The sequence below is a fragment of the Salmo salar genome, chromosome ssa14 (assembly GCF_905237065.1).
Source record: "Salmo salar chromosome ssa14, Ssal_v3.1, whole genome shotgun sequence".
In the NCBI taxonomy this organism is placed as follows: domain Eukaryota; kingdom Metazoa; phylum Chordata; class Actinopteri; order Salmoniformes; family Salmonidae; genus Salmo; species Salmo salar.
Genome location: NC_059455.1, coordinates 35,339,910 through 35,354,164, shown reverse-complemented (window position 1 = coordinate 35,354,164; position 14,255 = coordinate 35,339,910). Strand labels below are relative to the sequence as shown.

Genomic DNA, 14,255 nt, shown 5'->3' with positions numbered 1-14,255 from the left:
AAGGAGTAAGATAAAGGATTTATCCACCCACATCAGAACAAGACAAAAGTTAGATAAGGACGTTATGAAAAGATAAACAATGTGCTCGACTTTATGTGGGTAAGAGCCAAATGTGGACTTAAGACAAGGATATGTGAGCATACAGTTGAAGTCTGAAGTTTTACGTTCACCTTAGCCAAATACATTTAAACTCAGTTTTTCACAATTCCTGACATTTAATCCTAGTAAAAATTCCCTGTTTTAGGTCCGTTAGGATCACCAATTTATTTTAAGAATGTGAAATGTCAGAATAATAGTAGAGAGAATTATTCATTTCAGCTTTTATTTTTTTCATCACATTCCCAGTGGGTCAGAAGTTTACATACACTCAATTAGCATTGCCTTTAAATTGTTTAACTTGGGTCAAACATTTCGGGTAGCTTTCCACAAGCTTCCCACAATAAGTTGGCCCATTACTCCTGACAGAGCTGGTGTAACTGAGTCAGGTTTGTAGGCATCCTTGCTTGCACACGCTTTTTCAGTTCTGCCCACACATTTTCTATGGGATTGAGGTCAGTGCTTTGTGATGGCCACTCCAATACCTTGACTTTGTTGTCCTTAATCCATTTTGCCACAACTTTGGAAGTATGCTTGGGGTCATTGTCCATTTGGAAGACCCATTTGCGACCAAGCTTTAACTTCTTGACTGATGTCTTGAGATGTTGCTTCAATATATCCACATAATTTTCCTACCTCATGATGCCATCTATTTTGTGAAGTTCACCAGTCCCTGGTCATTATGGCCAAACAGTTCTATTTTTGTTTCATCAGACCAGAGGACATTTCACCAAAAAGTACAATCTTTGTCCCTATGTGCAGTTGCAAACCGTAGTCTGGCTTTTTTATGGCAGTTTTGGAGCAATGGCTTCTTCCTCGCTGAGCAGCCATTCAGGTTATGTCGATATAGGACTCGTTTTACTGTGGATATAGATACTTGTGTACCTGTTTCCTCCAGCATCTTCACAAGGTCCTTTACTGTTGTTCTGGGATTGATTTGCACTTTTCGCACCAAAGTACGTTCATCTCTAGGAGACAGAACACATCCCCTTCCTGAGCAATATGATGGCTGCGTGGTCCCATGGTGTTAATACATGCGTACTATTGTTTGTACAGATGAACGTGGTACCTTCAGGCATTTGGAAATTGCTCCCAAGGATGAACCAGACTTGTGGAGGTATACCATTTTTTCTGAGGTCTTGGCTGATTCCTTTGGATTTTCCCATGATGTCAAGCAAAGAGGCAGTGAGTTTGAAGGTAGGCCTTGAAATACATCCACAGGTACACCTCCAGTTGGCTCAAATTATATCAATTAGCCTATCAGAAGCTTCTAAAACCATGACATAATTTTCTGGAATTTTCCAAGCTGTTTAAAGGTACAGTCAACTTAGTGTATGTAAACTGCTGACCCACTGGAATTGTGATACAGTGAATTATAAGTGAAATAATCTGTCTGTAAAAAAGTTGTGGAAAAATTACTTGTGTCATACACAAAGTAGATGTCCTAACCGACTTGCCAAAACTATAGTTTGTTAACAAGAAATTTGCGGAGTGGTTGAACAACGAGTTTTAATGACTCCAGCCTAAGTGTTTGTAAACTTCCGACTTCAACTGTAAGTGCTCCATTTGCAACCATGATGAAAAATCCCCTGTTGCCAGGCATTTCAATAGCCATAATCATAAACTAAGTGCCTTGCGTTATATGAGCATTGAATTGGGGAAGGAGCCACTTACGGGAGAGATAGAAATAAATGACTTCTCCAAAGAGAGACATATTGGATAGACTGCTTGAGCACTCTTGCCCCAGCAGGCCTCGATGAGGAATGCTCTTTTTCTTGTTTTGCTATTTGTAGTAGGTTATAAATATGTAGGCCACACATTTAGGCAATGACATCATAATGTGTCTGTATTGTGTGTTTATAGTTACAGTATATTTTTATTTCATTTCCATGTTTCCCCCACAGCTCCCTCTGCTGGGATCTCTTGATTGGGCCAATACGCCTTAACCTGTGTGGTACTGCTGTCGTGACATTGATTGCCATTGCCTTTGCACGCTGAAGAAGGGCTCATACGCAAAGCGTTCGAGCGGCAATAAAAATATGTACATTTAAGTTTATTCAACAGAGTGCTGTCCTGTTTATGTTCTTTAGATAAGGACGTTATCCTTCACAACAAAACACAGGAAAAAGGTTGAATCCAATCGATACAAAGGATGAATTATGGGAGAATATGATGTTAGCCATCACTTTAAAGATTAGGCGAAAGCAAAAATCGTGTTTATGTTCTACTACAAACATGAGGACTATGGGGGGGAGGCAGTACAACATCCAAGAGCATCATCTGGGGCCCTTAGTGGTCCTTCAGGGGACTGTAGTGGCCCTTGAGAGAAAACTACTCTCTCTGGTCCTTCACCTGCTCTTTGATCATATGGTCCATGCAATGACCACCTTCTTCATGCACTCTAGCAGCTGTCTTCGCTTAACAACTGATTTAGGAACAGCTTGTCCTATCCCAATCCTATCATTTTTCCTGACCACAAAAACCCATGTTTTTCGCTGTTTCCTCATCATGTTGGTCAGGAAAAACGTATGTCCCTTCTGTGTGTGGGTGTGGTGTCCTGTGGGGTTGGCTGGGCACTATGTCAGCAAAAAGATACAGGCTATGAATAATAAATACCTATTCGTTGTATTGTAATAAAGAAAGAACAAACCATGTATATAATGTACAATTCATCCTCTAAGGCAGTGAAACATGAAACTCAGCATGCTTATGCCCACAAGACTCTGGGCCAAGGCATGGGCCTGCCTACTGAAGGGGACATGTGCCAGTGAATCAACATTACATATCACCTTATGTGCCATGACTATGAATCAACCGTCTGGGACACTGGGCACCAGAATGAAAACGACTCAGACCAGCACACAGAAAAATCCTATTACTAATGACACCCCAAAATAGATACATTCTACAGATGAGAAAATCTCTCTCTCTCATTAACATACAAAACTTGAACAGTTGTCTGTATGTCGATATACTACTTGAAGGCAATCGTACATCTCAGAAAAGCTGTTACACAAGAGCAGTGACACACACACACACACACACACACACACACACACACACACACACACACACACACACACACACACACACACACACACACACACACACACACACACACACACACACACACACACACAGCTGTAGAAGTGCTTGAGTGAATGGGGGGAGGTGTGATGGTGATGGTAAAGTAGTCATTATCAGCTTTCCTCTCACCATGTATAGTGAAACTGGCAACAGAAATCATTCATCATATCCACTGGACCAGGCGAGAGGGACACAGAGTGGAAATAATAGCTCCAAATTATAAAGGACAGGATGCCAACGCAACAATAATTACACATCACTTGAAACAGGAAAATCAAGCCCTCTTAACGACAGGAAGGAACAGAACATGTGATCTCCCCTGGTCTTTATTCTCCTGGCTCTGGCCATTATGGTGTGCTGTGGTGAAACAGCATGGGGACCAAAGGAGGTTGGTGGCACCTTAATTGGGGAGAACAGGCTTGTGGTAAGGACTGGAGCGGAGTTAGTGGAATGGTATCAAATACATCAAACACATGGGTTTCAAGTGTTTGATGCCATTCCATTTGCTTCGTTCCGGCCATTATTATGAGCCGTTCTCACCCCAGCAGCCTCCAGGGATGGGGACACAGGCTCAATGTCCTAAGCCTCTCTGATAAAGCGCTCCCCACCAGGCCCTGGTAATTGTGCTCAGGAGAGAGAATCGAAGTCCTTCACTGTGCTCTGCTCAAACCTACTTCTAACAGACACCTTCTGCTCCTCACCATCATCCCCCTCACCTCACAGGAGAACATTTTTATTTATTTTTCTCAGACTACTTCACTATACTATGGTTCACTTACGGACACCGCAATTGGTCAGGGTTCCCAGGTAAAGCGTGGTAATTGGTGGAAACGGGCCACGGTTGATGGGGAGATTAGTGAAGTGACAGCCAGTGGGAGTTAATTAGGGGCGGCTGTAGTTTAATACAGGTTTATTCCTGTAAATAAGACCTCAAGAGCGACATCACACTGAGACAGGAGGATGAGGAGGATGGAGGGAAGAGGATGAGGAATGGGAGTGAAAGAAAGATAAGGAGAGAGGAGGTGACTAGTAGTAAAATAGACACGGGTTGTGAATTCTGTGAAATGAAAAGGAAAAGAGAGAAGAGAAGACAGGACAGCAGGGATTAGTGACTCACTTCAGGGATGGATACAGTAGTAATAAAAAGAGAGAAGAAGACAGCAAGGAGTAGTGTCTCACTGCAAGGCTGGATACAGTAATAATAAAAAGAGAGAAGAAGACAGCAAGGATTAGTGACTCACTGCAAGGCTGCATACAGTAGTAATACAAAGAGAGAAGAGGACAGCAGGGGGTAGTTTCTCACTGCAAGGCTGGATACAGTAGTAATAAAAAGAGAGAAGAGGATAGCAAGGAGTAGTGACTCACTGCGAGGCTGGATACAGTAGTAATAAAAAGAGAGAAGAAGACAGCAGGGAGTAGTGTCTCACTGCGAGGCTGGATACAGTAGTAATAAAAAGAGAGAAGAAGACAGCAGGGAGTAGTGTCTCACTGCGAGGCTGGATACAGTAGTAATAAAAAGAGAGAAGAGGATAGCAAGGAGTAGTGACTCACTGCAAGGCTGGATACAGTAGTAATAAAAAGAGAGAAGAGGACAGCAGGGGGTAGTTTCTCACTGCAAGGCTGCATACAGTAGTAATAAAAAGAGAGAAGAGGATAGCAAGGAGTAGTGACTCACTGCAAGGCTGGATACAGTAGTAATAAAAAGAGAGAAGAGGACAGCAGGGGGTAGTTTCTCACTGCAAGGCTGGATACAGTAGTAATAAAAAGAGAGAAGAGGACAGCAGGGAGTAGTGACTGCAGGGCTGGCTACAGTAGTAATAACTCTTGGAGAGGAGAGGTCCGAGAGACAGGGGGAGAAAAAGAGGAGTAGGACCTGTCTTATCTGAGGAGGAGGCTTTCTGTTTCTTCTGAAGGGTGGGAATGCGTTGAGTTAGGAGAGTCATTAAAAAAGTGTCTAGCTGGCTGAAGCACATGCACTGGTTGAAAATAGCCTGAAAACAATCTGCATCCATTTAGTAAGAGTCCATCACACAAGCACTTATAGTGGATGAGGCTTAAGGGAAGAGGACAGCGAGAGAGAGAAGGGGTGGGTGAGCGCGAGAAGAGATTTAGGCATAAACATTAGTAGCCTATGAGAGAGAGAGAGAGAGAGAGAGAGAGAGAGAGAGAGAGAGAGAGAGAGAGAGAGAGAGACTAGGCTATCTGACAGACTAACTGGACATCACAGCACCACCCTAACACTGCAGGACCAGACAACAAAGGATTAAAATAGAGTGCCTGCAGGATGAATGAGTCCTCCACTACATTACTGCCACACTTAGAGAGACAGGGTTAATATTACATACTGTATTTACCTCATGAATGGACGGGCCTCTACATGAATGGATGGGCCTCTACATGAATGGGTGGCCCTCTACATTAATGGACGGACCTCTACATGAATGGATGGACCTCTACATTACTGGATGGCCCTCTACATGAATGGACGGGTCTCTACATGAATGGATGGGCCTCTACATGAATGGATGGGCCTCTACATGAATGGATGGGCCTCTACATTAATGCTGTAATGATTAGGAGGAGGTGACCAGTCCCAGATTTTCCAGATTGACTGACCTTCATGTCTTAAAGTAATGATGGACTGTCATTTCTCTTTGCTTATTTGAGGTGTTCTTGCCATAATATGGACTTTGTCTTTTACCAAATAGGGCTATCTTCCGTATACCACCCCTACCTTGTCACAACACAACTGATTGTCTCAAACGCATTACGAAGGAAAGAAATTCCACAAATTAACTTTTAACAAGGCACACCTGCTATTTGAAATCAAATCAAATTTTATTGGTCACATACACATGGTTAGCAGATGTTATTGCGAGTGTAGCAGGCGGTGATACAGCCCATCAGGATGCTCTCAATTGTGCATCTGTAAAAGTTAGTGAGTGTTTTCGGTGACAAGCCAGATTTTTTCAGCCGCCTTCCTCACCACACTGTCTGTGTGCGTAGACCATTTCAGTTTGTCAGTGATATGTACAGAGAGGAACTTAAAACTTTCCACCTCCACTGCTTGTCCCGTGGATGTGGATAGGGGGGTGCTCCCTTTGCTGTTTCCTGAAGTCCACGATCATCTCATTTGTTTTGCTGACATTGAGTGAGAGGTTATTTTCCTGACACCACACTCAGAGGGCCCTCACCTCCTCCTTGTAGGCTGTCTTGTCGTTGTTGGTAATCAAGCCTACCACTGTAGTGTTGTCTGCAAACTTGATGATTGAGTTGCAGGCGTGCATGGCACGCAGTCATGGGTGAACAGGGAGTACAGGAGAGGGCTGAGAATGCACCCTTGTGGGGCCCCAGTGTTGAGGATCAGCGGAGTGGAGATGTTGTTTCCTACCCTCACCACTTGGGGGCGGCCCGTCAGGAAGTCCAGGACCTAGTTGCACACGGCGGAGTTGAGACCCAGGGTCTCAAGCTTAATGATGAGTTTGGAGGGTACTATGATGTTGAATGCTGAGCTGTAGTCAATGAACAGTATTCCTCTTATCCAGATGGGATAGGGCAGTGTGCAGTGTGATGGCGATTGCTTACCGGACTTATTGCGGCAGTAAGCAAATTGGAGTGGGTCTAGGGTATCAGATAGGGTGGAGGTGATATGATGCTTGACTAGTTTCTCAAAGCACTTCATGATGACAGAAGTGAGTGCTGCGCGTTGATAGTCATTTAGTTCAGTTACCTTAGCTTTCTTGGGAACAGGAACAATGGTGGCCATCTTAAATCATGTGGGGACAGCAGACTGGGACTGGGCTTGATTGAATATGTCCATAAACACACCAGCCAGCTGATCTGCGCATGCATTGACAACGCGGCTAGGGATGCCGTCTGGGCCGGCAGCCTTGCGAGGGTTAACACGTTTAAATGTTTTACTCATGTCGGCCATGGAGAAGGAGAGCCCACAGTCTTTGGTAGCGGCCGTGTTGGTGGCACTGTATTGTCCTCAAAGCGTGCAAAGAAGTTGTTTAATTTGTCTGGGAGCAAGACGTCGATGTCTGCGACGGGGCTGGTTTTCTTTTTGTAATCCGTTATTGTCTGTAGACCCTGCCACATATGTCTCGTGTTTGATCCGTTGAATTGCGACTCCACTTTATCTCTATACTGACGCTTTGTTTGATTGCCTAATGTAGGGAATAACTACACTGTTTGTATTCTGCCATGTTTCCAGTCGCCTTATGCGATGGAACGTGCTTTCAGTTTTGCGCGAATGCTGCCATCAATCCACAGTTTCTGGTTAGGGAAGGTTTTAGTAGTCACAGTGGGTACAACATCTCCTATACACTTCCTTATAAACTCGCTTACCGAGTCAGCGTATACGTCAATGTTATTGTCTGCGGCTACCCGGAACATATCCCAAGTCCATGTGATCGAAGCAATCTTGAAGCGGGAAATCTGATCGGTCAGACCAGCATTGGATAGACCTAAGCACGGGCATTTCCTGTTTTAGTTTCTGCCTATAGGAGGGGAGCAACAAGGTCAGATTTGCCAAAAGGAGGACGGGGGAGGGCCTTGTATGCATCGCAGAAGATAGAGTAGCAGTGGTCGAGTGTGTTACTCGCTCGTGTACTACAATCGATATGCTGAGAGAATTTATGTAGCCTTGTTCTCAGATTAGCTTTGTTAACCTCTCTTGGGTATGTGGGACGTGACCGTCCCACCTGCGGGGCACACTATTCAACAGCCAGTGAAATAGCAGGGCGGCAAATTCAAAACAACCAAAATCTCATACTTCAAATTTCTCACACATACAAGTATTATACACCATTTTATAGATAAGACTCTCGTTAATCCAACCACATTGTCTGATTTCAAAAAGGCTTTACGGAGAAAGCAAAACATTAGATTATGTTAGGACACACCCTAAACAAGAAAAGCCACACAGCCATTTTCCAAGCAAGAAGAGGCGTCACAAAAAAGAAATACAGCTAAAATGAAGCACTAACCTTTGATGATCTTCATCAGATGGCACTCATAGGACTTCTTGTTACACAATACATGTATGTTTTGCTCGATAAAGTTCATATTTATATCCAAAAACCCCATTTTACATTGGCCCGTAATGTTCAGAAATGTTTTTCCTTCAAAAACCTCCGGTGAATGAGCACATTAATTTATAGAAATACTCATCATAAACGTTGATAAAATATTAACATAAAACTTCAATAATATTCCAACCGGACGATTCCAATGTCTTGAAAAATGTAATGGAATACAGCTACCGCTCACGTGAATGCGCGCCAATGAACTCATATCCTTTCCTGAGTCAACAACTCCCAACTTCCTTTGTTCGCTCTCTGTTCACCATAGAAGCCTAAAACAACTTTCTAAAGACTGTTGACATCTAGTGGAAGCCTTAGGAAGTGCAAAATGAACCTAAGTCACTGTGTGTTAGATAGGCAATCACTTGAAAAAACTACAGCCTCAGATTTCGCACTTCCTGGTTGGATTCTTCTCAGGGTTTTGCCTGCCATATGAGTTCTGTTATACTCACAGACATCATTCAAACAGTTTTATAAACTTCAGAGTATTTTATATCTGTCACGTCCTGACCAGTATAGGGGTTATTTGTGATTGTAGTTTGGTCAGGACGTGGCAGAGGGTATTTGTTTTATGTGGTTCGGGGTGGTGGTTTGTTTAGAAGGGTGTTTGATTTATTATTTCCGGGTTTTGGGTTATGTTCTATGTTTTTGTATTTCTATGTTCTTTCTAGTTTAGTATTTTCTATGTTAGGTAATTGGGTGTTGGACTCTCAATTGAAGGCAGGTGTTTGTAGTTGCCTTTGATTGAGAGTCCTATATATAGGGATGTGTTTTGTTTGTTAATTGTGGGTAGTTGTTTTTGCATTGCGTTGGTGTAGCCTGCAAAACTGTTTCCTGTCTTCGTTTCATTGTTTATTGTTTTTTTTTTGGTGTTCACATTCAATAAATATAATGATGAGCACGCAACCCGCTGCGCCTTGGTCCTCTCTTCACGAAGACAGCCGTTACACTATCCAAATCTACGAACAATATGCATATCCTACCTTCTGAGTCTGAGTAGCAGGCAGTTTAATTTGGGCACGCCTTTCATCCGGACGTCAAAATACTGCCCCCTACCCTAGAGAAGTTAAAATCCCCAGCTACTGTAAATGCAGCCTCAGGATAAATGGTTTCCAGTTTGCATAAAGTCCCGTGAAGTTCCTAGATGGCCGTCTTGGTATCCGCTTGCGGGGGGATAAACACGGCTGTGATGATAACCAAGGAGAGTTCTCTTGGGAGATAATACGGTCAGCATTTGATTTTGAGGAATTCTAGGTCAGGTGAACAAAGGGATTTGAGTTCTTGTATGTTGTTACAATTACACCATGAGTCATTAATCATGAAACATACACCCCCGCCCTTCTTCTTACCAGAGAGATGTTTGTTCCTGTCGGCGTGATGCACTGAAAATCCCGTTGGATGTACGGACTCCGACAGCAAGTCCACCGTTAGCCATGTCTCCGTGAAACAGAGTATGTTACAATCCCGGATAGCTCTTTGGAAAGAAAACTCTTGCCCTAATTTCGTAGACTTTGTTAACTAGGGACTGGACATTTGCGAGTAATATACTCGGAAGTGGTGGGTGGTGTGCACGCATCCGGAGCCTCACAAGAAGGCAGCTCTCCTCCTCCGATGGCGTTGTTTTGGGTTGGCCTCTGGAATCAATTCAAATGCTCTGGGAGGTGCAGACAAAGGATCCGCTTCGGGAAAGTTGTATTCCCTGTCGTAGTACTGGTTGTGCTGGTAAGTTGATGGCTCTCTGATATCCAATAGTTCTTCCTAGCTCTGTGTAATAACACTTAAGGTTTTCTGGGCTAACAATGTAAGGAATAATACATTAAAAAAATAAAAATACTGCACAATTTCCTAAGGACTTGAAGCGAAGCCGGGGCGGCAGGTAGCCGAGTGGTTAGGGCGTTGGACTTGTGACAAGGTAAAAATGCCCCTGAACAAGGCAGTTAACCCACTGTTCCTAGGCCGTCATTGAAAATAAGAATTTGTTCTTAACTTCTATGGGCTACGTGGGACGCTAGCGTCTAAATGAAGCACTAACTAAATGAAGCACTAACCTTCATTTAGGTTAGCTAAATGAAGCACTAACCTTTGACGATCTTCATCAGATGACACTCCTAGGACATTATGTTACGCAATACATGTATGTTTTGTTCGATAAAGTTCATATTTATATCCAAAAACAGCATTTTACATTGGCGCGTAATGTTCAGAAAATGTATTCCCACCAAAACGACCGGTGAATGTGGACATCAATTTACAAAAATACTCATCATAAACGTTGACAAAATATATAAGAATTATTTAAAGAATTATAGATAGACTACCCCTGGATGCAACCGCTGAGTCAGATTTTAAAATAGCTTTACGGAGAAAGCACATTTTTCAATATTCTGAGTACATAGCTCGGCCATCACGGTGAGCTATACCGACACCCGCCAAGTTCGGGGGCAACCTAAACTCAGAATTAGTATTAGAAATATTCTCTTACCTTTGCTGATCTTCGTCAGAATGCACTCCCAGGACTGCTACTTCCACAAGAAATGTTGTTTTTGTTCCAAATAATCCATATTTATGTTCAAATACCTCCGTTTTGTTTGTGCGTATGGATCACTTATCCAAAGGCATAACGCGCGAGCGCGGAACCAGAGACGAAAAGTCAAAATGTTCCATTACCGTACTTAGAAGCATGTCAAACGCTGTTTAAAATCAATCTTTATGGTATTTTTTACATAAAATTGCGATAATATTCCAACCGCACAATAGCGTATTCATTCAAGGAGAAAAAGAAGGAACAGCGTGCTCGCATGACCGCGCATATCCAATCCCTTTGTTGCCAGGCAGTCCACTCAGAAACTGAGCTCCTATTATCTGCCCAGTGACAGGAGAATTCTCAAACCACTTTCTGAAGGCTTTAGACAGCCAATGGAAGCCTTAGGAAGTGCAACGTAACCCCACGGATACTGTAGTTTTGAAAGGGACTAGAAAGAAGAACTACAATTCTCAGATCCTCCACTTCCTGGTTGACTTTTTCTCAGGTTTTTGCCTGCCATATGAGTTCTGTTATACTCACAGACACCATTCAAACAGTTTTAGAAACTGTTTTCTATCCAAATCTACTAATAATATGCATATTCTAGTTTCTGGGCCAGAGTAGTAACCTGTTTAAATTGGGTACGTTTTTCATCCGGCTGTGAAAATACTGCCTCCTAGCCCAGACAGGTTAACTGACTCGCCTAGTTAAATAAAGGTATTAAAAAAAAATTATATCGGTGCCATCTTTTTGTTTCCAGCTGACTATCTCATGAAGCTGGTTGAGAGAATGCCAAGAGTGTGCAAAGCTGTCATCAAGGCAAAGGGTGGCTACTTTGAAGAATATAAAATATATTTTGATTCATTTAACACTTCTTTGGTTACTACCTGATTCCATATGTTTTATTTCATAGTTTTGATGTCTTCACTATTACTCTACAATGTTGAAAATAGTAAAAATAAAGAAAATCCCTGGAATGAGTTGGTGTGTCCAAACTTTTGACTGGTACTGTACTGTATGTTCACACACAATGAAAGTAATCAAATTCAAGTTTTCCTAACATTGAGCGAACAGGGTTGACATGTTCAGAAACATGATTTTTCTGTGTGTTATATATATTTCCACTCTATGAGGTTGAAATATTGTAAAAATTGTAAAAATTATGATAATTCCATTTTAGTGCAAACGGTGTTTGAGAAGACCGCCTGAAATAGCTGCTTTGGTGGGCTGGAGTTTTGGCCTGCCTGGTTACATCACCAGGTGGTCAATTAGTTAATATAAGAAAGAGAGTTCCAAACCTGTCTGCCAATAAATTCTAGTTGTCAGTTTTCTCCTCCCCACTCAGACCACTCCCGAGCAAAATTCTTGCTTGGGAAATTGCTCTTGCTAAGAAGCTTGTTGTTGTTGACTATTTTTGTTGAAAACAATCATGGTAAGGTACCTAATTATTACCCAGAAATGTTCTGATATTGAGATAAAAATGGCTGCATTGGGCCTTTAAGGTCTTAAATTTGACCACCTCAGTCAAAGATGATTAAACAATTATGAATAGGCCCCCAAAAAAGAGATTACTTACTTACTTTTCCACCATGCTGATCAGGAGACCCAAATGATGTGACCTGCTGTGAATCATTTAACTTAATGGAATGGTCCATTATTCTACAGGAGGAAAATGTTTGCATAACAGGGTTGGCCATAAAATGAGGGACAGACGTAAATGCATCACTGACTAATCACATGAATATAAATAATAATATTCAGAAATAACTTTGTCAAAACAGTAAAATAGCTAGGTTTTTACAATGATGGTGAAACTTTGTGAAATTGTTGGATTAAGTGGGTTGAAATCTTCCTAGAAGTGACACAGGGTTGAGGGACATGTCAAAATGCTGTATTTTGGCACTTTAGCAAGCCATTATTCCTATAAAAAAATATGATTTATTTAATTCTCCATGTGGTCTATATTAAAAGTCTAAGCCGTTGGGGGCCTTTACTACTATACCCTGTAAAAACGCATTGAATAACACAGTCATAAATCTGACCGACCACATTGATTCGGTCTTATGTAGCAAAATTTGAAATTGTATCTTTTACATTGGATAAAAGCAGAGACACAGAGCTACAAAATCATACAGTATATCATACACTGCATTTGAGGAACAATGGGGAAGTATTTCTGCTTTGAAAGTTGATAAACTTGTAACCTCACTTTTGAGAAAATGGCCTTTGAATGTTTTGGTACCTACTGGAGAACTCTTCTCTGTCTACACCCATTCAGCATTATTCACATGCTCTTAAGCTTTAGCCCCCACCCAAACTCTGACAATTTTACTCGCCCTAGCAGAGCTGGTTAGGTTGTTTTCATGTTATCTAGAGCACTGGTGACTGTAACTGTGCTGCTGGCAACAATTTAATTATGCTTTTTTGCCGACATCGGCCATATTCAACCGCTGTTGAGCGTTAGTAAATTCATCAGTTATTCTGCGCTCTGGCATACTCAGACGAGAGCGCTCTGAAATCGAACACACCCGAAATGGTTACTTGCATAGTGGAGACATGTAGCTAACTAGCTAGCTAAACAATGAACCATAATCCCAACTCATGACGTTACTACTCTGCATGAATCTGCAGGTAGATAACCAACCAGGTTCAATGTTAGCTAGCTAATATTAGGCTATAAGTAGCCAAGCAAATGGCTCTGAGATACGAATAATAAGAGCATACATATAATGTTAGCTAGCGAGCAAGTCAGCTAACGTTAGCTAGCTAACAGTACACTTCAACTTGAAATGAAACCACTTTCTGTCAAAATTAGAAATGTGTAATATCTGAAAATGCAGCTAGCTAGACTATCTTACCCGTATACACCATGGATGGACACATCTCCTTTCGGATGCCATGGTTGCCCTTAGTTTGAAGATGTAATCCGGAGACAGGTGTTTTCTCAATCTCCTTAGCTATCATACTCAAATTCCACTGACTTCAAAACTCGGTCCTCCAGATAGAGGAGAGCAACATTTATGCAGTTTTAATACACAATACATGTTTTAAAAAGCTGTGTTAGACAGGATTACCTAGTACATACTGACCAGCTCAAATAGACAGATAGCTTTATGGCAGTGTCACATCCTGACCAGTGAAAAGGGTCATTTGCCATAGTAGAATGGTCAGGGCATGGCAGGGGGGTTGTTTTGTGTGTTTTGGGGTTTGTTTGTTTCCAGGGCAATGTGTTCTAGTTTTAATTTTCTATATTTCGTTTTCCAGGTTTGGCTGAGTATGGTTTCCAATCAGAGGCAGGTGTCTTTTGTTGTCTCTGATTGGAAGCCATACTTAGGCAGCCTGTTTTCCTTTGGGTTTTGTGGGTGGTTGTTTTTCGTACAGTCCTGGTACCTTACGGAACTGTTGTTTGTCGTTTGTTTATTTTGTGTAAGTGTTCTCTCATTAATAAAAGGAAGATGAGC

The 14,255-nt window shown here is 42.0% G+C and overlaps 1 protein-coding gene across 1 annotated transcript in view; it reads right to left on the bottom strand.

Moving 5' to 3' along the window:
* Nucleotides 1-14,255, bottom strand: part of LOC106569478 (uncharacterized) — a 199,875-nt gene that overhangs the window by 36,835 nt on the left and 148,785 nt on the right. The gene's annotated exons all lie outside the window — the stretch shown is intronic.